We start from the raw sequence: 27,087 nt of genomic DNA on the forward strand, positions 1-27,087 counted from the left end.
CAATAAATGTCAGCTTTAGGGAGGCATGGTGGCTCACACCCATAAACCCAGCACTTAGAAAACTGAGATAGAAAAGTCGCTGCAAATTTCAGGCCATCCTGAGGAACATGGATCAGGCCTTACCTCAAAATCCTGAGATGAACACGTGGTGCCACTGGGACCAACCTCTCCACATAGATGAGGTTTGCACACGGCATCTTTCTATTTGCATGTCCTTGGAAAGTCTCTGGAACCTGAGTGCTGTAACCATCCACAAATACATAGACGATGTGCTGAAGACAGCCAGTGACTGTGGGCGCTGACTGGAAGTCAACTGCCTTGGGAACTTCTCACAATCAGCTCCTTTTCATATCACTGTACAGGCAGCCAAGATGATCTGGCCACACAGGCCAGCCCTTCTGAGAAAGATCATGCTTCTAGGGTGCGTGCATGCGTGTGTGTATGTGTGCATGTGTGTGCATGCATGTATGTATGTACATGTGTGTGTGTGTGTGTGTGTGTGTGTGTGTGTGTGTGTGTGTGTGTTGAGACAAGGTCTAGAATTCCTTATTTAAACTGGAGAGAACTTTGAACTTCTGGTTTTCCTAATCTACCACCTCAGCTCTGGGGTACACACAGGTATGCACCACCAGGCTTAAGGCTTTTATGCAGGGCTAGGGACTAAACCCAGAGTCTCACACATGTTAGATAAGCACACTTTTTTTTTCTTTTCTTTTTTTTCGGAGCTGGGGACCAAACCCAGGGCCTTGAGGTTGCTAGGCAAGCGCTCTACCACTGAACTAAATCCCCAACCCCAGATAAGCACACTTTTAACTAAACCATAACCCCTATTTGCAAAAGGCTATAGCTGTGAATTTAGGTGAGGTTCACATCCAGGGGCTCTGTTCATGCACCCACAAAACTGTCTCTTAATCATGCAGAGAGCTGTGTCCCAAGGCATACTAGGGAGCTGGGTTTACTCTAGCAGGTGGTTCTCAGGGACCAGCAGATGCTTTTGTATTTAATATGTGCAAAGAATTCAGGATGCTGTTCAGAGCTCTGGCTCGTCTTTAATGCTAGCAGCATGGTGAGTGGAAAACTTGATGGTGTTCTCCTGTTCTTCCCTGCCAACAAACCTGTAATTTCATTTTTAGGTCAGTTCTTGTCAGCCCAAGACATTAGATCATGTTTTACTATGATGCCTTACATGGAAATGCCTTTGTCCCTCATGAAATAATTGGTTTTCCAGCTTCCCCTGTGGCCAGTAGCCTCTGGTGAGTTCTAGATAGCTAAATAGAAGGCAGGCCTCCTTGGGGCACTTATTTTATAAACCAAACCAAACAAAACAAAAAACAAACCAAAACTAAAACCAAACCAAACCAAGCCAGCCTTGGGCACCATGGCCTTAAGGATAAATGTGGTTTCTGTAGCTCTGGTCATCACACTGCAACCACAAGACTGCAGTCTTCACAGTAGAAAACCAAGCACTAAAGAGTGAAGAGCACAATGACAAGAAACACCCCGGTTCTTGATACTGTGGGCTGCAAAGCTGAGACGGAAGCCTCCCCACAGACCGTCCATCCTAGACCAACCTAAGGGTTAGGGAATACTTTCTTAGTGTCCACATAGAAACTGTCCAGGCTTATCCTGTATCAGGTTCCATGGCCACTGCCCAGCTTTCCCATCAAAGTACAGACAAGAACTCTGCCTGGGAATCAAGCTCTAGTCCATTTAGCTCTCATTTATTAAGTAGGCACTGGTCCACGGATCTCTCTTTCTAGTCCTGGCTGGAGCACTTTGGGAAAGTGTTCTTTTACTTGCAATTAAATGAATCCTAGGTAATATGTCTGCACCCCACACATCTTCACTAACATCCACAACTATAATCAGAACTCTGAATTTGTTTCAAATAAATCAAAACTTCCTTCTCTGTTGCAATGGAAATGATATTTAAAAGGGTAGGTCACCAAGCCATATCAGTCATTTCTTAGTTCAAACTCTTCTCATTGATCCTTGATTAAACAGGTAGTGCTGCTGACTGGCCTGGTTTTCCATAAGTAGCCCCTCTGTCTCTCCCCACCGCAGAAGCTGGGCTCACCTATGTGACTTGATTTTGTATGAGAGCTTCCTCTTGCCTTTCTGGTTCTGATATGTCTCCGTGAGTACAGATACCTTTCTGCAGCATTTTTTCCCCAGTGGTGTAGCAGCTGATTAGTTACCCATTCCTGTGTACAGGGCAGTAGAAGGGGGTTAGCAGGGGAGAGAAAGGGGATTGGTGGAAGGGAAGGGAGAGGGCAATGGGTGGAGAGAATGTGTTTGAAATACGTTATGCATGTGTTCAAAAATATCAAACGCACTGTCACGTATAACTGATATATTTACTAATAATAATTCAAGTTTGGAAAAAAAATACTTCTCTGGCCCCAGAATAAGGAAGGCACAGAGACCCCAAGCTACCTAAGGCAGACTGAAATCAACAAAGCTGGCTGAGTCTGGTTCACACCAGGGCCAGGGTCCAGCCCAGGTCACTTTAGTAGCTGTCAGAGCCTAGCCCCATTTCCTGGAGCACGCCTGTGAAGGCGTGGAAGGAATGTTTGTTGGTTCTGCCACAGAAACCACGTGCTTGTTTTCTGGTAGACCTGTGAACCCAAGAAGTGGTTGAATGAGAGAGAGGAAGGGAAAGGGAAACAAGCCAGCCTTGCTTTCTCTTTACCTATGGAGGTGCTGGCTTGAATAAGCTCAGAAAATCACTGGTGCCCATGATGGATCAGAAGGGAAGGAGCAGCCCACCTGTGTCTATACACGCAACCTGTAGACCACACAGGGGGAAGCCTGCAGATTCCCCCTGCACGTTTCTAACAGAGGGAAGGAGAGAGATTGGAAGGATCCATTCTCCACAACAAGAGGTATTTGAAATTTCTCAACCTAAGACTATTGATGCAACTGGAAGGGACACCTGTGGCTTGAGGCTTGAGAGGCAGCTGGATTGCTGCTGGCATTGGGAATGAGGCCTCAAGTCTCCAGACATAATGTGAGAGAATGGAGGATGTCTGTCAGAGGGACTGGAATAGACAGCGCTTGCCTAGCTGCTTGTCTCCACCAGGTGTGACCACAGGTGAGCTGCACAATTCTGCTGGGAAAATTCCCTTGCGAGCACAGCGATTTGGGATGGAAGTAGCAAGCTTTCCCTGTTACTTGAGGAATAAACGAATTGATGCCTGCTGGTATGGGGAGGCTGCTTAGTTGAAAAACCTGTGGACCTGAGTTCAGATACCCAGCCCTCAGGTAAGAATCCAGATGCATCGCCCACACCTGTAAACCCAGCATTGAAAAGGTAAAAATGGAAGATTCCTAGGAACTGCTGGCTTGCCAGCTTAGGAAGCCTGTGAGATCCAAGTTCAGAGAGAGACCCTGTTTCAAAGCTGAAGGTGATCAGAGATTGCAGAAGGGACTGAACATCAATCTCTTGCCTCCACCTACATAAGCAAGCACACACACGCACGTGCATGCACTCATACACTCGAAAACATAACACATGTATATACACACAGTGAGGGAGGGGAAAAGCACACAGAACCTCTAGTTCATAATAGGCGCTTTATTATTTTAATAAATAAGTAGTTGTAGTTTTACTGGTTTTGACCAAATTCTTCATTCCCCCTTTTCCCCTTTCCTGCATGAGAAGATATTATGACTGATGTAATGGCATCAAACATGTCCCGTCAGAATCTGGTCATTTGTATTTGAAATCTGGTTGCAATCACAGCAGGATGCAAATGGTTTCCCAACAGTGGACAAACACAGGACCGCTCTGTGTGGGTTGAACTGGAAATCACTCCTGTCCACCTCAGTTCGGGCACTGAGAGAAGGGAGGCTGGCAATAGAGTACTAAACCAGTTGTAGAGTCCCCGAGCCTCTGGTCCCCTTTGTCAAGGCGAGGCCCAGAGCTGTTAAAAGTAACAGTTTTCAGATGGACTCAGTGCTTTCCGATGACTCAAGGCAGACTGGCAGGCCGCTGATGCTTTTCCTGAGATGCCATTTCCTGCCAAACAGTAAGATGTGGAATTTGTTAAATTAAGGCATGTGATGGGTCTGTGATGTATTAGTTTAATCCATAATGAATGTCATTTCGTTCCTTTTAACATGCTTCCCCAATTAAGGCCATTCGGGCTCAGATATCTAAAGGAATTGAGCTGTCTTGCTTGTTGCCAATTGGTTAATTCCTTGATGATGTGTAAAAGCTACTAACTGCCTTTGTTTGTAAATCTTTGTTTTCTTCAGTAATAGCAGTCTTTTAATCAGCCATTGCAAAAGAAAAAACCCAAACGTTCACCAAGTCCAGCAAGTAATAAGCTCAATGTAAAGAGGTCCTGTGTGGGCCTAGATGGAATGCTCAGTGGTTAAGATCACTCACTACTCTCACAGGGACCCAGGTTTGGTTCCCAGCACCCAAAAAAGGTAGCCCACTACTATCTGTAACTCTAACTCCAGGGGATCCGATGCTTTCCTCTGGCTGTTTCAAGTTGTCCCTCTCCCTCCCCCTCCTCTTCTTCCTCCTCCTCCTCCTCTTCTTCCTCCTTCTCTCTCTCTCTCTCTCTCTCACACACACACACACACACACACTTTCTCTCATATATACTCAGTCACACACACAAACACTCACATACACACACTCATTCACTCTCACACACATACATTCACATGCAATGCACACACATACACACACACAAACACACCTAATTTTTAAAAATGTTTAAACACTAAAAGAGAAGAAAAGGCCTCTCTCCCCACTTTCCCGGGTTCCAGTGTGGTGCTATTCATGTCCTCAGGACTCGTAAAGAATCACTGAGTCTGTGAGATGTTCAATGTTTTTAAGTGTTTGTGTGTGTGGTCCAGGGCCTTAAACCTGGGGCTTTGTACCTGCTAGGCAGGCTATCTACCCCTGAGCTACAGCCATCTCCAGCTGTCTTTCTATTTTAAAACAGAATCTTGCTAAGTTACCTAGGGAAGTCTTGAATTCTTTCTGTAACTTGGGTAGGTCTGGAACCTCCTGAGAAAGTAGGACTGCAGGGGTGCCCTAGTCAGTACTCTATTTCCGTGATGAGACATTAAGACAACAGCAACTCTTGTAAAGGACAACATTTAACTGGGGCTGACTTACAGTTCAGAGGTTTAGTCCATTGTCATTTTGGCTGGAAACATGGCAGCTTTCAGGCAGATATGGTGCCAGAGAGGTAGCTAAAAGTTCTACATCTGGATCCCTAGACAGCAGGAAGAGAGAGACGCTGGTCCTGGCTTGAGCATTTGAAACTTCAAAGCCCACCCCCCCAGTGACGTACTTCTTCCAACAAGGCCACACCTACTCCAACAAGGCCACACCTCCTAATGCCACTCCTTAAGCATTCAAATAAATGAGCCTTTGGGTGTCATTCAAACCACCACAAGGATCTTGTCAGCATTTTCTAATTGAACCCTGCAGGGCTTTGGACAGATGTCTCTCCCCAGGGTGCATTTATAGAAATCAGGAGGCCTTCCTCTTCTGGGGAAGATGGCTTTGCCGCTGCTGTGGGTAACCTATGGGATCTGGGGTCGGTTCTCACACAAGGTAGCCACTATCAATGTCGCCATGAGGCCTAGCCACCTTAGGCTGTGCCTGCCTCAACAGTTTAAGTAAATGTGGTGTATACCAGACATCTAGAGACATTTCTGGGCAATATGTCATTTGCAATGTGCTTTGTGAAGAAGCACATGGAGTGCAGTGAAATGTGTAGGTGACTTCTCTTGTTGCTGCCACAATACGCCTGATGAAAAGCAACTTAAGGCAGGAGGGTTTATTATATATAATATTTATGTTATTTTATTATATTATACATTAATATATAAATGCATGTTATTATATTATACATTAATATATAAATATGTGTTATTTAATTATATTAATATGTTGTATAAAATAACATGTCTGATACTGTTATATTAGAGGGAATGCTATACATCAAGGCCGAGAGAGCAGGAGTCAGTCTCCTGGCTACACTGTGTCCACAGTGAAGCAACAGAGAAAAACATCTAAGCTTGGGCTGCTTCTTCTTTTCAGAGAAGTCCAGGATCCCAGCCCATTAAAGGGTGCTCTTCAAGGTTCAAGACAGAGCTTCCCTCCTAATAAGCAGAATATAGAAAACCCCCCATAGGCACTCCCAGAGATCTGTTTCCAGGGTGATCTTAGGCCTGTTGAGAGTCTATATAAACCACCATAGAAATAATCCACATTTTTGGCCTTACCTTCAATGGTAGGCTGAAGAAATTTGAAGGAAATTTAAAACAAAAGACTGCCCAGAGCAGAGCGTTCCTGTGGCAGGACACTGTAATTTCTGGCATTTTGTTCCCACTTAGGCATTCTTGGAACTTTCTACAGCAGAGCTGGAAACTCATCTACGGCTGAAACCAGAATGAATTCAGTCTGTGGGGCCAAGATGGCCCTCCACCGGTTTTTGTAAATAAAGTTTTATTATAGAGTATGCCCAGTCATCAATGTCTGGGCTGTGGCTGCTTCTGAGCTAGAACGGCAGAGTTCAGCAGCTGCGAAGGACACATGCATTTTACAAGGACTAAGCTACTCCCTCTGCTGCCAGCAAATCCTTCTGCCTTCTCTCTGACAAGACTCCCCCTTCTCTCACCTCTCCATTAACTCACTTGTCATAGAACTTGCTTTAGCTTCATGCTGAGCACGGTGAATGCCCAGGCCCCTTGATTTAGGGGCCTCGGTGGGTCAAATTAAGGTTTATGAGCTTTTTCTTAACTGTTTGATTGACAAGCATAGTGTAAGTGATGGGACTTTGTGTAGTAGTGGCAGTCTGAGTCATCAATGCCCCTCACAGTACTTGAACACTTGGTTCCCTGTTAATGGCAGTGTTTGGGAGGGGTTAGAAGATGAAGCCTTGAGGAAATATGTCACTGTGGGTGGATTTGAGAGGAATGACTTTGCCCTGAATCCAGTTCCAAATCTTTGCTTCCTGTGTATTTGAAGATGTGAGCGTTCTGTTCCTACCACCATGTCTGTTCATTGTTGCCATGCCTTCCCTTCGCCATGAACTCTGGGCTCATGTAAACGTACTGCAAATCAAAGCAGACTCTTCTATAAGTCACTTGGGTCATGGTGTTTATCACAGCATCTGAAGAGAAATTAATATAGAATTAATAATTATCTAGTGTTGTGGTTTGATTTGGAAACTTCCCCCACATCCCATGTGTTTGCACATGTGGTGAGCAGTAACTGGTTACCATTTTAGAAGACCGTGGAACCTTTAGGAGGTGGAACTGTGCTGAAGAAAGTGAGTCAATAGGAACAACAACAGATCGACTGTCTGCCTTCTCTTTTCCTCATATAGACACAGTGTGGCCAGATACTCCAAGCTCCTGCCACTCTATCTTCCCCATCATGGTGGACAGCGTCCTTTCAAACTGTAAGCCAAAACAAACCCTTCTACCCTTAAGTTCCTTCCTGTTAGATGTTTGTCACAGCAAGATGAAAATAAAACATGTAACTGGCTGTGAGTCTGTCAATGGGTCCCAAGCATGAAGAAGTATCTCCTGTTGTAGTCAGTCAGAATGAGGGGGCAGAAGCCATGTGGTGTAAGGCGGGGATCAGAAGCATGGAAACTTGCTAGCTTTTGCTGGCTTTGAGTACAATGGTTAGAAAGAAGAGAGAGGAGAGACATAGGCAGACTCTAGGAGCAAAAATGGGCCATGCCTGACAGATAGCTTGGAGATAGGGACTTCTGTCCTGCAACCCAAGCAAAGAAATGTGGCCAGCAATCTTAATGAACTTGGAAGCTGGTCTCTCCTTGGTTGTCTGGTAAGAAATGCTGCACTGCTGTCTCCTTGGCCATCAGTTCTGACCTGGAGAACCATGAGTAACAGATTAATGTTTTCTGAGGAAAACATGTAAGTCTGAGGAAATTGCAGAGCAATCATAGAAAGCTAATATTGGGTCGACTGATGTGACTAGATATTAGCCGCTTTCTCATTTTCGTGATGAATGCCTGACAGCATAAGGGTCAAGGTTTTCCTCTGGTTCACTGTCCGGTGGCCACAGTCCATCTACAGTGAAGGCATGCATGGTGGCGGCTCTTGTCTAGGGCAGTGGAAGCTGCTTCTTCACAGAGTGGCCAAGCAGGTGGCAGAGAGAGCGGAGGAGCTTGGCTCCATTTTTCCCTCCCACAGATTGGTTTTCAGCCTAGAACCCTGACCCAGGTGGTGGTGCCTACTGCATTCAGGATGGTTCTTCCTTTGATCACCCTCTTTGGAACTCTCAAGGATCTCAGTCTGGATCAGCCAACTGACTCATTATATAAGTACATGGGGATAGTATGTGTAGATCATAAAATCAGAAAGGAGATAGGACGGGAATCCTTTTGTTTGATGTTGTTGGTGTTCTGGTCTTGAGATAACATCTCAGTGTACAGCCCTGTGTAGCTTTAAATGTGCTGTGTAGAACAGGCTGGCCTCCAACTCACAGAGGTCTGCATCCCTACCTCCGCCTCCCTGGTGCTAAGATGGGTGCTGCCAGCTATGCTTGTAGTGAAGAAGAAGTCTCAAGAGAGGGTTGGAAAGTAGATAAAGAAGAGGAAAGAAGGAGAAACATGAGGAGTGAAGAGGGCCACCGGAAAGTGGGGACTTAAAAGCAATGATGAATATGCCACCATAGCGGTGAGAGGCGGAGAATGCCTTCAGTTGTCCACACCACATGAACTCAACATGCACTCTGCGATCAAAGCATCTGGGAGCTAGGGGCAGGAAGAATATGAGTTCATGTTTATTCTTGTCTGTATAGCTAGAGATCCGGGTCAGACATGGGCTCGTGAGACCCTATCTCAAAAAGGAAACAGGGCGTGCCATACTGAAACCCATTACTCCATAGGTTAGTATTAAAAACTTAAATCCCTTCCCAGGAAGGGGATGCTTACCATCATCTGTCATGTAGACATCCACAGCTATGGGACTCCCAGTCCTTCCTCTCACAGAGGAGGGGCTGTGTCCCTTTCCCTGTGTGACTCACTTAAGCCCACAAAATCCCTGATTGAGCCCAAGAAATTTGGGGCTCTGAGTCTGATGTCATGATCTCATGAGACTTGGGGTTCTGATACTAGCATGTGGGACTATGGGTTTGGGTTTGATATTGTCATTTGTTTTAAGTCATGTGCAGGACCCAAAGAGGCCATCCCAAAATAGGAAAGAGTCCAGAGCTGAAGCCAAGTGAGAAGATTCGGGCACAGGGAAACTCTGCCCTGCCTCCAGTCACCTAAAATGAGAACCTAAATTCACAAAGACCAGAGGCATCATGCTTGACCCAGGATGAGCAAAGGTTAACCACCCAGGATGCTTTTAGATCTGGACTGGCCCAGCAATAATTCCAGAAGATTCTACATCAGCAAGCTGTCCTAACCTCCCTTCCTCTCTGCCCCATCTGCTTTCCTCCAACAGCATCCTGTAGAGATGCAGAGCCCTGCTCCTTTGTCTTTTCACCATGCCAGCATTTTATTGTAATTTGTTCAAGAGTCGGAATTCAAAGCCACCTTGATGAGAACTACCTATCCCTGGGTGTCACCCATGTGTATATGGATTATAGCCGCTAATAAACCTTTGTTTTTTTCCTGTTTGTAATCTCTCTCCCTCCCCCCCTCTCTCTATATATGTGTGTGTGTGTGTGTGTGTATGTATGTATGCATATGCCTTCTACATGTTATATATTACATATAAGATAACATTTAAATATCTAATATATTTATTAATATAGAACAATATATAAAAATTCCACTTATGAGAGAAACTATGATATCTGTCTTTCTGAGTTTGACTTATGATGATCTGCAATTCTCTTTTCCTGAAAAATGTATAATTTTATTCTTCTTTAGGGTTGAATAACACACACACACACACACACACACACACACACACACACACATATACACACACACCCCACCACCACCACCACCACCACCACCACCACCACCACCACCACCACCACACTTTATCAGTCCTCTGTTTATGGTTACCAAGGTAGATTCCATAACTTGCTAATATATGGTAGTAACTATGGATGTTCAGGTGTCTCTGTTGTATTCTGACTTTGAATTCTTTGGGCACACACCCAGGAATGGCAAAGCTGATTCCTATGGTAGTTCCATTTTTAGTTGTATGAGCAAACTTCATACTGATTTTCGTAGTGGCTGAACTAGTCTACATTTCCACCAACAGGATATAAGGCCCCCGGCCTCACCCTTGCCAGTATATGTTAAAATATTTTTTAAACCAGTTCTGTCTTATTTTGGTTCTAAGAATTTCAGACAAGAGGTTAATACTTCCTGATGTCAGTCACCTTCCTTACTAAATAACAAAAAAGTGCTCCAAATTCATAGGGCTTTGTGGGAAGGAAATGAGGTGGTGTTCAGAGAGCAGTATGTGTCTGACAGAGAATGGCCTCATACAATCAGCATCTCAATCATTGGGTTGGGCAGCTGAATGATCTCTCAGGTTCCTTATAGTTCAATACTGCAGAGCTGCCATCTTGGCTTCCAACCCAATGTGCGACCACCAATGTTCATTTAATGATGACCAATAATTAAATAATTTTGTTCCATTATCTGAAACAGTCCTTACACTGAGATCATCCTAGGTGGGTCAACACATTCAGTTAAAGTTTTGCTGAGTTGTAAAGGGTGAATACCAAAACCCATTTCAGTAGAAATCAGAGAAAGGACATGAGACATGTAGGGTACTGAATAGGTCCCTACCACATATAGGGGCAATGTATGGATACAGAATAGAACACACCCATCTTGTCCACAAGTCAGGAAGCATTTATGTACTGGTAATGTCTTGGAAGAAGACCCTGTATATTACCAAAGACAGTGTAGCCATTCTTAGGAAAATACTGGGTTCTAAAGCACCAATGCAAGAGAACAAAAATTGGTCAAACAAGTATTTTAACTTCACTTTGAGAAATCCATTGTTTATTTCTAAGTATGATTTTGAAAAAGCAATAACCTTTACATTTTATACCTTGAACTTAAGATTTCCTCCTTAAAAATCTCCAGTCTTTCAACCTCTTAAAACGTATATAACAAAAAATGTCTTTTATTTTAAGGAAGAAAATTGATTGGCTTCTTCTGAGAATTCTGGATGCTGTGGAATGGCGTATCTTGGCCATCACTAATGCTAGGAACTCTTGATAAAGGCTTGCAGACATAGGAGATATCAGAGGTTGAAATGAATCTCTGTGAATTATGTTACCTACCCCAGAAGTCAGTCCCCCACCGGTACCTTATTTTGTTGTAGACTAAACAGGAACAAAAGAGAACACACAAACAAAACCAGAGTTCAGTATACGGAGCTTCTGTTCATTTGTGTCTCAATTGCAGATCAGCTGTATTTCTTCACAACGCCATTTTCCTTACCATAACCATAGATTACCAGAGTGGACTATTTCATGCACAATTTATCGCCGAGACAGGCAGTATTTATTAGTTCCTTCATGGGGAAGAAGAATCATCTGCCTGAAGGCCATCACTCACCCTGCTGTCAGCCGGGTGGCGAGGAGCCGAATAATAAGGAAGGGGGCCCAACAAATGCAGGGTGTGCGATAACTTCATTAATTTCAGAATTAAAGGACTTAGAAAGAAAAACAGAATGCCTGGTAAATCCCAACCTTTGAGCGGGCCCTCTTAGATCAGGGCCCACAGCCCGGCTCATCCGTCTTTGTTTAGAATTAGCTTCTATGCCCTTGACCTTAACCATTAGTCTTTCTGTCAAGCCAGAGTGTCAAGAGCAAGGGAACTGGTTCATGCTTGAAAGTCCTGAACGGGTGTCTGATCACACTTCTTTCAGGCGCTTACCTTCTCACAGTAAGGGATCAATTAAAAACAAATGGAACCCATTTCTCTGGATATCTGGGTCATGGGTGTGCTATGGTTTGGGCAGAGAAGCATTTACCTGGAGAAGAGAGATGCCCCTGGCCCCAGCACAAACAGGCAGGGCTTCTATGGCATGAGCTGCTGTGTGTAAACACATTCAGCCCTGGACACAAAAGGACAAGGACACAAGAGACCGTCTGTCATGTCATTACCTGAATATCTGGCTGTATTATTTATAAACCAACTTGCAGCAGATGTTGTCTTTTTAACACAAATTCTCCTTCCAGGATATTCTGCATGAGGCCTAATTGTAAATGCCTCTACTGTTTCTTTCCCCCACTGATTTATTGTTCTATAGACATCTACATGGGCACGCAGTGTGGAACTGTGCTGTTTTCTCTATTAATTATTTTCACTCTTTGATTACTAATTTGAGAAGACAAACTTTTCACTGTTGACCTCCTTGGGAGTGGATTGTTTTACAACGAGATTGTATTAGGGAAATGAGTCCCCAGTGAAAGCGAAGGGCATGAAAACCTTGTATCTTATTTACATGAACCCAAACATAACTTTCCCAATCAGTTCTTTAAAGCTGAATATGGGAGTTTAAGGGGGGAGAAAGCCAGAGATCCAGAGCAAAAATTCCAATTGAAATTACTACACAATGTTGGAGTTAATATACTAACTAAATTCTGAAAAAAATGTTAGAATTAGATAAAATATCACTTATGCAAATTTCTGCAGTGAGAACTTGTAAAAAAAAAAAACAAAAAACAACAAAGCATTAAGAACCTTCTCCTGGCACACAGTAGGTGTGCAGAAGCAATGGACACCTTTACAAATTACAGTGTGGCATAGTCCACATAGTTTTCATGATACTAATGAGTTAAAATTTCATGGAGAGTACATAGAAGTCTTTTCCAGAGGGAACGTGGATATCTTGTTGTGTTTTAGGATTTGGGAAATCTTTTAGAGAAAATATTGACCTGTATGTGAGATACTAGCCCACCAGCCTTCAGAGAATAAAGTTCAATCCCCAGAGAGTACCTAGGAACATGGTCTGCTTCATTTCCTTCCTCTTACCTCACAAGAGAATGTTCTCTTCACAGGAGCCTGGGCAGAAGTGAAAGTCCAGTGGCCAGGGGGCTACTGTCCAGACTTGGAGTAAGGAGTGATGGGAAAGCTAAGGGCAGCATTTGGTGCCCTCTTCCCATGTATCTGCCTCTGCCTGGCTCCCATGCCTTCCTCAGTAGTCTCTGCTGAACTGAGCTTCAAACTTGAGAAGATTGAGAACACATTGTCTCTTTAACTTGTGTGTTATCCAAGCCTCCACTTTTTTTATTGGATGTTTTATTTATTTACATTTCAAATGTTATTTCCTTTCCTGGTTTCCCCTCTACAAACCTCCTATCCCATCCCCCTACCCCTGCTTCTCTGAGGATGCTCCCCTAACTACCCACACACTCCTTACCTCACCGCAATAGCATTCCCCTACACTAGGGCTTCCAGCCTTCACAGGACCTTCCCTCCCATTGATTCTAGATAAGACCCCCGTCTGCTACATATGCGGCTGGAGCTATGGGTCCTTTCATGTGTATTCTTTGGTTGATAATTTAATCCCTGGGAGCTCTGGTTGGTTGATATTGTTTTTCTTCCTGGGGGTTGCAAACCCATTCAGCTCCTACAGTTCTTCCCCTAACTCCTTCATTGGGTTCCCCATGCTCAGTCCAATGGTTGGCTGCAAGAATCCACATCTGTATTGGTCAGGCTCTGGCAGAGCCTCTCAGGAGACAGCTATGTCAGGCTCCTGCCAGCAAGCACTTCTTGGCATCTGCAATATTGTCTGGGTTTGGTGGCTGCATGTAGGATGGATCCCCAGGTGGGGCAGTCTCTGGATGGCCTTTTCTTCAGGCTCTGCTCTACTCTTTGTCCCTGTATTTTCTTTAGACAGGAGCAATTCTGGGTTAAAATTTAGAGAAGGATAGGTGACCCCATCAATCAACTGGGGGCTGTGCCTAACCTCTGGATAAAATTAACTCAAACAAATAAGTAGCCTTCCTCTAATCAAAGGATAAACAGGCCGAAAAAGAAATTAGGAAAATGATGACATTCATGATACTCACAAATAATAAAAAATACCTCGGTGTGACTCTAACCAAGCAAGTGAAAGGTCTGTATGACAAGAACTTCAAGTCTCTGAAGAAACTGAAGAAGACCTCAGAAGATGGAAAGATCTCCATGCTCATGGATGGGAGGATTAAGTAAAAATAGCCATCTTGCCAAAAGCAATCTACAGATTCAATGCAATCCCTGTCAAAATTCCAAATCAATTCTTCATAGAGTAAAAAATAGCAATTGTAAATTCACTTGGAATAATCAAAAACCCAGGATAAAGAAAACTATCCTCAACAATAAAAGAACTTCTGGGGGAATCACCATCCCTGACCTCATGCTGTACTACAGAGCAATAGTGATTGAAAACTGCATGGTATTGGTACAGAGACAGGCAAGTAGATGAATGGAATAGAATTGAAGACCCAGAAATGAACCCACACATCTATGGTCACTTGCTCTTTGACAAAGGAGCCAAAATCATCCAGTGGAAAAAAAGATAGCATTTTCAACAAATGGTGCTGATTCAACTGGAACTCTGCATGTAGAAGACTGCAAACTGATCCATTCTTATCTCCTTGGACAAAGCTCAAGTCCAAGTGGATCAAGGACTCTATATACACACTGAATCTAATAGAAGAAAAAGTGGGAAAGAGCCTCGAACACATGGGGAAAATTTCCTGAACAGAACACCAATGGTATATGCTCTAAGATGAACAATAAACAAATGGGACCTCATAAAATTGGAAAGCATCAGTAAGGCAAAGGACACTATCCATAGGACCAAATGGCAACCAATGGACTAGAAAAAAAAATCTTTACCAATCTTACATCTGATAGAGGGCTAATATCCAACATATACAAAGGACTCAAGAAGTTAGACTCCAGAGAACCAAATAACCCTATTAAAAATGGGGTACAGAGCTAAACAAAGAATTCTCAACTGAGGAATGCCGAATGGCTGAAAAGCACCTAAAGAAATGTTCAACACCCTTAGTCATCAGGGAAATTCAAATCAAAACAACCCTGAGATTCCACCTCACACCAGTCAGAATGGCTAAGATCAAAAACTCAGGTGACAGCAGATGCTGGTGAGGATATGGAGAAAGAGGTACACTACTCCATTGTTGGTGGGATTGCAAACTGGTACAACCACTCTGGAAATCAGTCTGGAGGTTCCTCAGGAAATTGGACATAGTATTACCCGAGGACCCAGCTATACCACTCCTGGGCATATACCCAAAAGATGCTCCAACATATAACAAAGACACATGCTCCACTATGTTCATAGCAGCCTTATTTTTAATAGCCAGAAGCTGGAAAGAACCCGGATGTTCTTCAACAGAGGAATGGATACAGAAAATGTGGTACATTTACACAATGGAGTACTATTCAACTATTAAAAACAATGACTTCATTCTTAGGCAAATGGATGGAACTAGAAAATACTGCCCTGAGTGAGGTAACCCAGTCACAAAAGAACACACATGAGATATATTCACTGATAAGTGGATATTAGGTAAAAAGTTCAGAATACCCACAATACAATTCTCAGTTCATATGAAGCTCAAGAAAAATGAAGACCAAGGATGCTTTAATCCTTCCTAGAAGAAGGAACAAAATGCCCACAGGAAGTAGAAGGTGGGAAGGACTTTGGAGGAAGAAAGAAGGGGGAGGGATAATGGGGTAGGATCAGGTATGAGAGGAGACAGGGATGATATAAGAGGGTCAGGAAATTGAACAGAGGTGTGTAGCAATGGGGGATGGGAAACTGGTGTAGCCTCTAGAAAGTCCCAGAAGCCAGGAAAGTAAGGAGCTCCCAGGACCCAATGGGGATGAGATTAGCTGAAAACTCAACAAAGGGGAGAGAGAACCAAGCCTACATTTTTAACTCTCTATGTCAGTTAAATAAGCATGCATTTTCTACCGAGACCTGGGCCCTTGGATGGAAAATCCCAGTGAGGTAGCAGCTCATTTCTCTCTTATAGCAACTCTATTTACTTTTACATTGAATGTGTGTGTTCATACTCATGTACAGGTACTATCCATGTGCATTGTGTTAAGCTTACACGGCAAATTATGAGACTCAAGGTTATCTTTCCCATGTTCATTCAGGGGTCAAACTCACATAATCCGTCTTGGGGATTTAACTTTGGGCTTAGCATGCTAAGGAAGCACTCTATGACTGTTTCCCATTTCCGGCCTGGCCTTTTGATTTCCTGTTGTCATTCTGTCTTATAAGCTCTCTGGGTCTATACAGATGGGTTTTAACTGGTGTACTACTTAATAGACCTTAAATCTCCTTAATGATCCTGCAGGGGGCCACAGCCCCATAGGACAGTCTTGAACACAGAGGAGATGGTCGTGTTCACCTACTTTCTGTGCTTGTCCCCTCTTCACACTGTCAAGGATGTGTAGAGGTTCCCAGTTGAGCTCACAGAGCTATCTGCCATCTGGAAGGAAGTTTACAAATGTAGAAAGTATGAATAGTTCTTCTTGATGATTGACTTTGACCTGCTTGGTTTGTTTCTTTGTTTGTTTGTTTGTTTTTTGTTTTTTTTTTCCTCTCCAGTGGAACTGGTCCACTTCAAGTGCTAATTATGGGCCTTGTGGTCCTGTTTTAGTAATGAGAGGCTCAAAGAAGCTTTGTGTGCTGCTAAGGTGGCCTCTCTCCCTTCATCCTCTACCTGCCCTTTGGAGTGGAACATAGAAATTGAATTATAAACAAAGTCTTGAAGCTTCAACATGGGAAGACAGACACTGTCAGAATTATTATGAGTGCTTGATGGTTAAAATCCTTTGTTTATAATCAGATGTACCAACATAAGCCTGCCTGTCTAGGTTTGACATTCCATCCCAACCCATAAGCCATTTGGTACAAGAGGAGGCAATCATGTCTCCCAGCAATCCAGTGGATTTTAGAGTTTCTTCATTCATTTCCTATCCATCTAATCATTTACTTAGCACAAGTGTGTGTGTGTGTGTGTGTGTGTGTGTGTGTGTGTGTGTGTGTACTAGAGTATGTATCTTCAGTGTTGGTCACATTAGTAGGCTTATTGAGCAAAGCACAAACAAGGGAGCCATAGGTATAGCCATAGGGAGCCATATCTCCAGGGTCACTAGGACATATCAGGGATCCCCCCAATGTTAAAGCCTCAAAGAGCTACAGGTTGTCTTAGATGGCAATGCGATGCCTGAAACTGGTGGTTTTGAAGTAATCATAGTCTTATAAGCAACTGCAAAGACAGCACAGCGAGCTCTACAGCCACTCTCACCGAGTCACCGAGGTTCTGCCAGTGGTCACACATCACCTGCACAACCATAGAATGCCAAGGCAGGAGGGTTTGCCAATGTCAACCAATGTCAAATCTCAACAACTTTAAAGGGAGGCATTTATGTCACCACATATTTTTAAAAATTAACTGGTATTTTAGAGAAGCCTGCCTCAAACCCCTGCATAAGCCCCTTTCTCCCAAGAGAGGTCCATTATAGAGGCTTCTAAATTGAGCTAGCTCTTTCAAGATCTCAAGAGACTCTCTCTCTCTCTCTCTCTCTCTCTCTCTCTCTCTCTCTCTCTCCCGCCCTCCCTCCCTTTCTCTCTCCACAGAACAGGCAGGTCTGGTATTGTAGCTGTTTATAACTCCTGGTTGAGGACCAGTGTGTATAACAGTGTGTAAACCAGAGAGCGGTGGGTCCATTCCAAACAGAAACTTCAACCAATGAGGAGAGCCTACAACCCTAAGTAGCACAGTAACCAGGAAGCATGGAGTGTGACAAATACGTCATATTTCCTGGCAAGGTGACATGCTGGGGCCTAAGATGTTGAGCCAGAGACAAGTCCTAAATTCTACAGCACTTAGAGTCAGTGCTTCATGCTTGTCAAGCTTCAGCAGAGACTCAGGAGTCTCCCGAAGATTCAGGCAGTGGGGAAGAAAGGAGGAGGAGGTGGGGGTAGGGAGTCTGTCCAGCCCAGACCTACTTCAAATGGATCAGCAGCCGCTGAATAGCAGCTTTTGACATCTCAGTGGGTTGTGAGGGAGGTGTGGTCATCACAAATGAAACAGACCACAGGGGGTGCAGGAGTCCTCTGCAGGGCCCCTAATCAATTACTAAAAAACACAGGGAGGGTCCATGGAAAATGAGTGGAGGAGACAGATGCCCGCTGACACTCAGTGGTATTGCTGGGCACCAGAGGAGAAGTTGGGGGATTTTCAACTTCACAAAGGATGGGGTGACTGTTTTCTTTCATCGGCCTCTGCCCTCAGAAAACAAAACAGAAGCCAGAAGAAAAATGTTGGCTTATGGAAAAAATGCACACATACACACACACACACACACACACACACACACACACACACAAGACTTGAGAAGGGTTAGGAATAGGAATGGAATTTTGCTTCTATGCAATAATTTAAGTATTAAATGCCCTCAGGACCTAGGCTCTATTTTATGTGTTGCCAAGAGGTTGGGATCTCCCCAAGGGGAAGTGAAATGGGAGATGAAGATTATAAATCATCCCAACTTTGCTACATGTTAAGAAAACCAGGAAATGTGGGTAAATTTCCCTCCAGATTCGCAAGCAGTGGCAGCCACACATCTGGGATTGACAGAGTAAGGCAGGGTGACCCGTAGTACTCAAGGACAGGGCCACATTGCTACATGGAATGATGTGCTGGAACCCATTGTACCTCATTGCACAGGGTGGTGACCTTTTACATGAAGAACAATTTGAGTGTGGCTGGGCCATAACTCTCCCGGGGTCAAATGAACAGGTATCTCACCTGCTTGGACCACACAAGCTCCTGTTCACTGAGTTAGTCTCAAAGGTTGGAGTGGTGTGGAGCACTGCTGAACAATCTGTGGGGACAGAAAACAAACGAGAACATCAGATTCCTTAAGATACCAAAACTCTATGCAGAGCCATTGTAAAGCCCAGAATCTAGAACGGTCGTATACATCTTTATGGAATAGAGAAAGAGAACATGTTGCCTCTTCAAGTCCTTGAAGAAGTTCCCTAAGATGCTTACACCTCTTCTGAGAGAAAGAGAAGGAACTTTGACTGGATACAAACAGAAGAGGCTAAGTTTGGTAGTGTTTCATACCCTGTGGCAAGTGTGATGATTTAGCCTTACAGAAGTGGGAAGGCTGGGCTGATTCCATGACATGCTTCAGATTGGCAGTTCAGGAGACTGGGCCTAAGAACTGGGTAAGTCCAGGCAAGCCCAAGCAAGAGAGCTACTAGAAAAAAACCTCAACTTCAGGCAGCTAATCAGAAAATGCCCTGCCACCAGAAGCTGGCCTGAAGCAAGAGCAATGGGTCAGCAACAGTTTCCAGACCTCCCCAGTAACAGTTTCCAGCCCCCACACTCTGGTAATGGTTCTGGAATATCCCTGGAGATGGAGAGAGATGGAAGTCACCTACCCTGGAATTTCCTTAATGTGCTCTAAATCAGGCCTGCAAACTCACTTGATTGTTTCTCCATCTTGGAATGGGAGACCCCAGCGTGCTGGACTTCTGCGGAATAAACACTCTTTGCTTTTACATACTACTTGAGTCTGGGACGCCAGTCTTCAGTGCTTCATGGACCCTTACAACAAGTCTGTGTCTTTTCTCAAGGATTACCATGGGTAAAAACTCTCCTCCTGTCCCACATACTCTAGGGTTTGGACCAGAAGTAGCCTTTGTTCCTTGGGGAAAACACACAGCTCCTGCTTTTGACTAGCTCCCAATCTTTGGGTGGTAATTTCCATGTAAGGATCTGCCAAATAGTAATCCAGCCCCCCATGCTCAATGATCTGAGAGATTATTTGAATCCTTGTAAAATCGTGGTGGTCATTTCCCTCACCCACTATGGACTCTTCACTCTGTTCCCCAGGTGGTCTCTGGATCACCCACAGTATCCCCTCCACTGTCCAGCCCACAGTATACTTGCCACAAGGACACTTAGCTTTAAATTTGAGCATCAGCTCGTGACCTGGCTCATGGAGGGAGGGTGAGCCACCTCAGTCAGTCCTGTTCTTCATAGCTCTACTGTGGAGGCCATCACTGACACAGGGACAAATCACCAAGGCAACTTGACCTCTCATCCCATAGCCAGAAAGTGCCTCCCTGAGATGGAACCCAGAGCTGGCAAGGTGTGGCATTTGAATATAGTCAGGAACATCGACAAACTCGATTTAATGTGTCTCCACATTCTGCCTCTGTTGCATACATGGAGGCCCATGACTTTCCTCAGACGGTAGACATCAGCTTTGCTGTAGTCTGTGTAAGTCACCAGGACCCTCACACCGAAAGAAGCTTGTTACGTTTGGAAATACTCCAGATGCTGGATTTTGTTTGGTCAAAAACGTAAGGAAGAATAAGGTAGTATACTATCACAGAATAGTAAGCACAGACTCCATGTTACCGAATTTATAATGGACGCCCCTCCCCCTTCTTTTGCAGGCAAAGAGCGAGAAGAAGCATAGCAGTATTTTTCTTTCAGGTATAACAGTCTGTCAGTATCAAATTCTCTCAGTCAGTGGGGAGCATATAGTGTTGATTTACTGAAAATCTGGGATTATGTCTGCTCTGTGGTGAGTATAGATTTAAGAGGAGAGAGGTAAGGGGTCTCAGAAAGGTGAGGAAAAACACAAATGAAAGCTAGCAAGGAAAAAAATAGCTTGACAGTTAAGATACAGTGCAGCCACTGCCACAACCTCGTGGAAAGAAAGGCCCGGAAAGAACAAATATACGTTCACACACGCAGCGCGCAAGACTTCCACCTCCAGTCCCACCTGGAGGAGAAGGTCTATAGCCGTTCCAATTAACCCCTTTCTCTTTGGGGCATTGTGGATGTGTCAATGAAGGCTTAAATACTGTCATCTCAGACCAGAGAGAGATTGAAAAAACAGATACAAAGTTCTGATGTGATTTTTTTTTTTTTAAGAACTGGCTTTACTCAAACCAAAAAAAAAAAAAAAAAAAAACCAAAAACACAATCTTGTGAGGGGGTGAAGAGGGAATTGTCTCCTTAACAGTCTTTTGACATCTGACTATTCCTGGACCTTCTTGGCACCAACATTTCATTATCTTGACCTTCTCCCTGGTCTCCTGCCCTCTCGCCCCTTTGTCTCAAAATAACTGTCACCCCGTATTACTTTACCCCAGGAATATTTCCCCAACTGCTTTGTGTGCCTCCCTTCCCTATCTTCTTTGTCTTCTTTGAAGTGGAAGACAATAACTCCATGGAATTAAAATGTGAGGGACGAAAACGCACCCTGTGACAGCATCTCAACACTTTGAAGAGGGGACATTGTTTCTCTCTGAGATAATGCTCCGGGCATGTGCTACTAAAGAAAGAGGTTGTACAATCTTTGTGGCTGGCCTATGTGACACCCCCCCCCCCACACACACACACCAGTTTCCTGAGTTCCAGAGTCCCCAGAAGGCACCTCCTAGACTTAGGGTGTCTGATAGTGGCCCAGCCACTGTTGACCAGGTTCATGAGAAAAACAGGAGCTAAGGGCCTGCCTGGAAGCTAGAAAGAATTAGATGTCTAACCTTCTTTCCACACCCCCTTTTTCCTTTCTCTCTTCCTTCCCCCTCCCTCTCTTTTCTTATTTATATTTTAAAAGGGGCTCCTTCCTGTAGTTCAAGCCTGCAGCAGGGACTGACCTTGAACTGACCCTGTCTTCACCTCCAGAATGCTGGGTTTGCAGGCAGGCATCACCACATCCCTTGTAGTTGGTAAGGAGATCAAACCCAGGGCTTCATGCATACTAGGTGAGGACTATACTGACTGAGCTATATCCCTGGCATTTTAAATGTGTTTTTTGATGATCCCTGGTGACACATGACAGATATCAGGAACAAATGGCACCTACATTTGTAACACTCATTGCTGTGGCCAATGAGAAGCATGAACAGCAGCAAGTAAGTGTTCCAATACTGGATCAGGGACACAGAGCAGAAGAGATGACAGGCAAATGAAAGAAGAGGGTTCCCTGTGGGGTGTGGAACTCTGTTCCTAGCCAGTTGTAAAAGGGATAACATCTCCTCTGTGCTGGGCACTGTGTATCTTTCACCCATGCTTCTGGGGCTCCCAGGCTGTTTGTTCAGTAAGCGTGCGCACGCACACACACATCTCTACTGTTAGCATGAGTCGTCAATGAGGGAACTTGGATTCTACTGTAGAACCACAAAAGCACATTTGCTCTTTGCCTATAATAATCCTGGTTTTTGCCTCTTGCCTGTGAGTGGTTTTGACACCTTTTTCTCATCCTTTTCCTTCCCCTGTTTTGTTTTTCTGAAACCTATACAGCCCAGGCTGGACTCACAGTCACTAAGTAGTCAAGGATGACCTTGATCTCTTGACCTTTCCATTCTTACTACACAAGTACTGGGATTCTATGTCTGGCCTCTTTCACATCTTGGTTCTAATGGCAAATGTCACAGTCAAACTGTAAATACATAGAAAAATTAAAGATGGTTCTTTTTTTTTTTTTTTGATACGGGGTCTCACTATGGAGCTCAAGCTGGCCTTGAAGTTGCAACCCCATGTCTTTCAAATGTTGGAGTGCGTCCTGCCATGCCTATCCTAAAGCCTTCACCTGATAGGACTCGCAGTACTCCCTAGCCCCATTAAGACTAAAACCTCCCTGAAGTTAAGTCCAAAATGAAACAAGTTCAAGGCTACAACCTTCAAAACTACTACCTCAGATGTGAGAGCCACTACACCCAGAAGAAGCCCAGTGGTACCTCATCCCCTCTCTGGCTAGTGGTCCCCTAATTAGTGGTTCAAGAACCTGGTTGTTGTGATGAATGTCATTAACCAAGCAGCAGGATGAGGACGAGGTCACTGTTAAACTCCAAGAATCAGCCCAACAATGGGGACCCAGGGGAAATAGACTCTGTGTCCATAGAGGGTCCTTTAAAACCCCAAGGGTGGCTTTCATTTTGTCATCAAAACCCTGAAAGAATGCTGGGAACTGTGAGAAAGGACCCTACCACAGCCTCTCTCAGATTCTCTGCCCACTGCACCTTGCCACAAAGCCTGCCTCTTTTACATTTCAAAAGAGGCTGCTGTCTCTTTAAAAAGCAGGAGCTACTTGGTCTGATGCCACTGCCTTTATCAACCATGAAGTTCCCAGCAAGGTGCTGTTAGTGCCTGATTAAGCCTCACACCAGCCTGCATCCCCTGTGGTAACCCAGAAGATATCCACTGAGGCTGGAGAGCAGACTTGCTGTAATTGCCCCAGCTCCCCCGTGATGGCTGGGATTTCTGCCTCTCAAGGCCTACAAGGGAAACCCATGTGATCAGATAAGCTATCTGGGGTCCTGACAGATCGGAAATATGAATATGGAGATGGCATTGTGCTCTGCTGTGATTGGAAACACTCAGTGGTAAAACTGCACGGAAATTTCAGGAGTGCTTGTGTGATTCACACACGACCCACTTCCTTATAAAACACTAATCAGTGATAAATCAGACCCAAAACAAAAGAGATACAAAAGGTGTATGTGCATCTATGTGTGTGTATCCGTGTTTTTAAGGGTTGGTGTATTATGTGGCCATATATGTGCTTCTACTTATCTGGATATGTGTATAAAAACATATGACTCTATTTAGTCAGTACTTCCACATGTATGAGTTTGTATACATATACATATATATGTATGTGTATGTATGTATGTATGTAGTATGTATGTATGTATGAACACATATATTTGTGTCTCTGGATTCTTGCTTTTTTCCTCAGACTAATAGGCAGTAACAAGTTGTTTTTACAGAGAACAATACTCCAAGGATTTGAGCACTGAAAATATTTAGTTTATTCTTCCTTTCCTAAACGTGGTATGAAGGAACAAAGGAGGTCATGTACTTTGATTTCCTAGATCATGAAAACAAGGTGCTGCTGAGAATTATCAGTTCCTGGAATCTCAATCTACTTCCTGCTCCATCCGAGAGAGAGAGAGAGAGAGAGAGAGAGAGAGAGAGAGAGAGAGAGAGAGAGAGAGAGAGAAAAGCAATGAAAAAGTCAGACAAGATGCCCTATCAGACCCCCAGGGGCACTGCAGTCCCCCAACTCCCCCAACCCCCCACCCCCTGCCACCATCCTTCTTCCTTCTGGAAAGATGTCAGAAGGAGAGGCTCTGGCCCAGGAGGACAGAGAGGTCGTTTGCAAGCTGTTGCAGAACAATGGTTCTTGACCATCTCGGCCTCCAACTGCCTTTCTGAGGCCAGCGCCAGCACCACACACCGCCTGCAATCAAAGTAACTAGCAAGCTATCTAAAATATCCTAGAAACAGTTCTGGGCTCTACTATGGTGACAATGACCTCTTTCCCAGCCACACAGGCCACTCATGGCTCGCACAGAGCCTTGCCATGCTTCCAATCCAATCAGAAACATTTTACCAGTCTCCTGCAGACTTACCCTGAGTGTATTTGTGATTTCCACCAGGCTTTATGAAATATGTAAACTATGCAGGCTCCTATACCTACCTTCAGGACCTCTAGGTGTTTGGGGATCCCTTACTGGGAGCCACACGGATGCCCAAAATGAGTTTGAAGATGAAAATTATTGCTTGGGGGAAAAGAATAGTTGGTGTAGCAGGATATTTAAAGGCAAAAAATTTCCCATGTGGGTATGTCAGGGCCTAGCAATGGAGAAAGTGATGTTTTCAAAATGAGAGTTACTACCCAAGTAAATTCACAAAGTGGAGGCGGGAGGCGGGAGAGAGAGAGCTCTGGGATGGCACTCCTACTCAGGCAGATGATTCTCCTGGTCCTCACAAGTTCTTTGAGATTTGGAGAAATCACCCCAGAACATCCAAAGAAATAGAGGATACAGTTATTTAGTGGACACTGTGTTGAGTCAAAAATAAAGCAAGGACCAGACATACTTTCACAGATGAATGCACTTTTTCCTTAATGCATGAAGGAAGGAAATTGCAAACTTGGACTCATAGATCTCTGTTTTCCAGGAATGGAAGCCTCGGGTTTCTTCCCCGCTTGGGTTAAAAGACAGATCATTGTGCTGCGTGGCTCCTGACCCCTGATTTCATAGAGCTGGGTGCTGGCATGGGCTTTAGAAAGAGCCGTTTCCTCCTTGCCTATTTGTTATGTATTCATTTGGGGCAGTCCTCTTGGTTCTAAAACCTCAGGAACCATTTGGAAGTTTCCTGAGTGTTGGATTTCATGGAGAAAGACTTGGAACCAGAACCCAAGCTTTGGTGGAGTCTGAGGCATCAGCCAGAGCATCCTACCACGACCACAGCAATGACACTGTTTAGGGTCATTTCTCTAGAGATACTCTGCAGATTGGGATATGTCCTCACCCCTCACTCGCACCATTAGGAAAGAGACAGCAACATTCACCAAGAGACGAGATCATCTTGCTAAGAAAGGAAAAGGGAGAACACCCACATGACTTGTTTTCTTCTAATTAATGCAAAAAGCCAGCTAACAGACAAAACTGTGACTTTTTGTGGAATTCCCCCAAGTTTGTAAAAGGCTTTTGAAGTGAATGACACATAATTTTGTCTCACAAATGGATTCTCCAGCAGGCTTCCATTGCTCCAAAAGAGAAGTCACTTAAAAATACTCCTTGCCCTGTGGGGATATCAACTTAGTGTCCTGCAGAGGGTGCAGTGACCACAGGAACTGGAATCCACCTTCCCACTGGGCGTCCTGGAGGGCAGAAGGAACAAAGGAAAGGTGTTGTAAAATACTCCAGACAGCAGTCAACTCTGAATCCAGGGTGCAAACTCTCCACGGGATGGGAACCCCGCCCTTAGAGCGGCTTTGAAGGGAGTCTGGCTGGAAAGGAAAAAAAGGGATCAGTCAAGTCCTTGGCAGGGGATAGAAGGGACTGGGTTAAGAGTTCTTCTCAGCTTTAATGTCTAAAACCATGATTAGACTGTGAAAGAAGGAAAGAAAAGAAAGAAGGAAAGGAAGGGATGGTGAAGGAGGGAGGGAGGGAGAGAGGGAGGGAGGGAGGGAGAGAGAGAGGGAGGGAGGGAGAGAGGGAGAGAGAGACAGAGACAGAGAGAGAGAGAGAGAGAGAGAGAGAGAGAGAGAGAGAGAGAGAGAGAATTTGGAACTGGAAAACATGGGGAGAGACAGAGATCCAATCCACAGAGAAAATGTTGAGGCACATAAAGAATGGCCTGGGACGCCCCGACCTGCCTGGCCACCACAGGGGTGGAGTTCTGTAGAGCACATAGACAGGAGAGCCAAAGAGTGGGTGGGCAAATACCCCTCCTGCAGGACTTCAAGGAAGACTGCAAACTTGTCTGAGAAAAGTGCTGAGAGAGGTAGCCTGCCATGGGTAGACTGAGATGCCTTCTTATGGTGATGGTGACTCCTCCTCGATGGTCCTCAATGCCGGTCTGACCAGACAGCCAACCTCCCCGAGAAGGCTTCTGCTCTGGAGTCTGTCAGAGATCACCCTGGCACACAGCTTCTCTTCTTTTGATTTTAGTGTGCATAGGCAGAGATTGATTGAATAGCCAACTGTGGAGGTCAACAGACCTGCTTCATTCATTCATTCATCTATTTGGAACTGATGCATAGGCAGAGATTGATTGAATAGCCAACAGCTCAACAGACCTGCTTCCTTCCTTCCTTCCTTCCTTCCTTCCTTCCTTCATTCATTCATTCATTCATCTATTTGGAACTGATGTTGGAACAAGGTTTCATGCTGTTAGCCAAGTATTTTACCACCGACCTGCCCCACCTCCTAATCTCTGATCATGGATTGTCTTACTAAACCCACTTTTAACCAACCAGACACAGCATTTAAGTCTCACACTGTTCAGGCACAAATGCATGCACTGACCATGTGTGCTTGTACGTGTGTGCAGGCATGCATGGCAATGCACAGCAGATATTTCCATACTTAACGATTTAAAAAAAAAACTGGCTGAAAGAACAACAACCTGAGTTGAGAGCCAACCAGGCAGTTTTCCTGAGCGTGTGCAGACGTAGGAAATAGTTTTCTTACCAGAAGGAATCACTTGGAAGCTTTTAGGCCAGACTCTGCCCCAGGCTCAGATTTCCTCTCTTTGGTGCTTTGATGAACAACTCATATGGAGATTGAACG

The sequence above is a fragment of the Rattus norvegicus genome, chromosome 18 (genome assembly GCF_036323735.1).
Source record: "Rattus norvegicus strain BN/NHsdMcwi chromosome 18, GRCr8, whole genome shotgun sequence".
Classification (NCBI taxonomy): domain Eukaryota; kingdom Metazoa; phylum Chordata; class Mammalia; order Rodentia; family Muridae; genus Rattus; species Rattus norvegicus.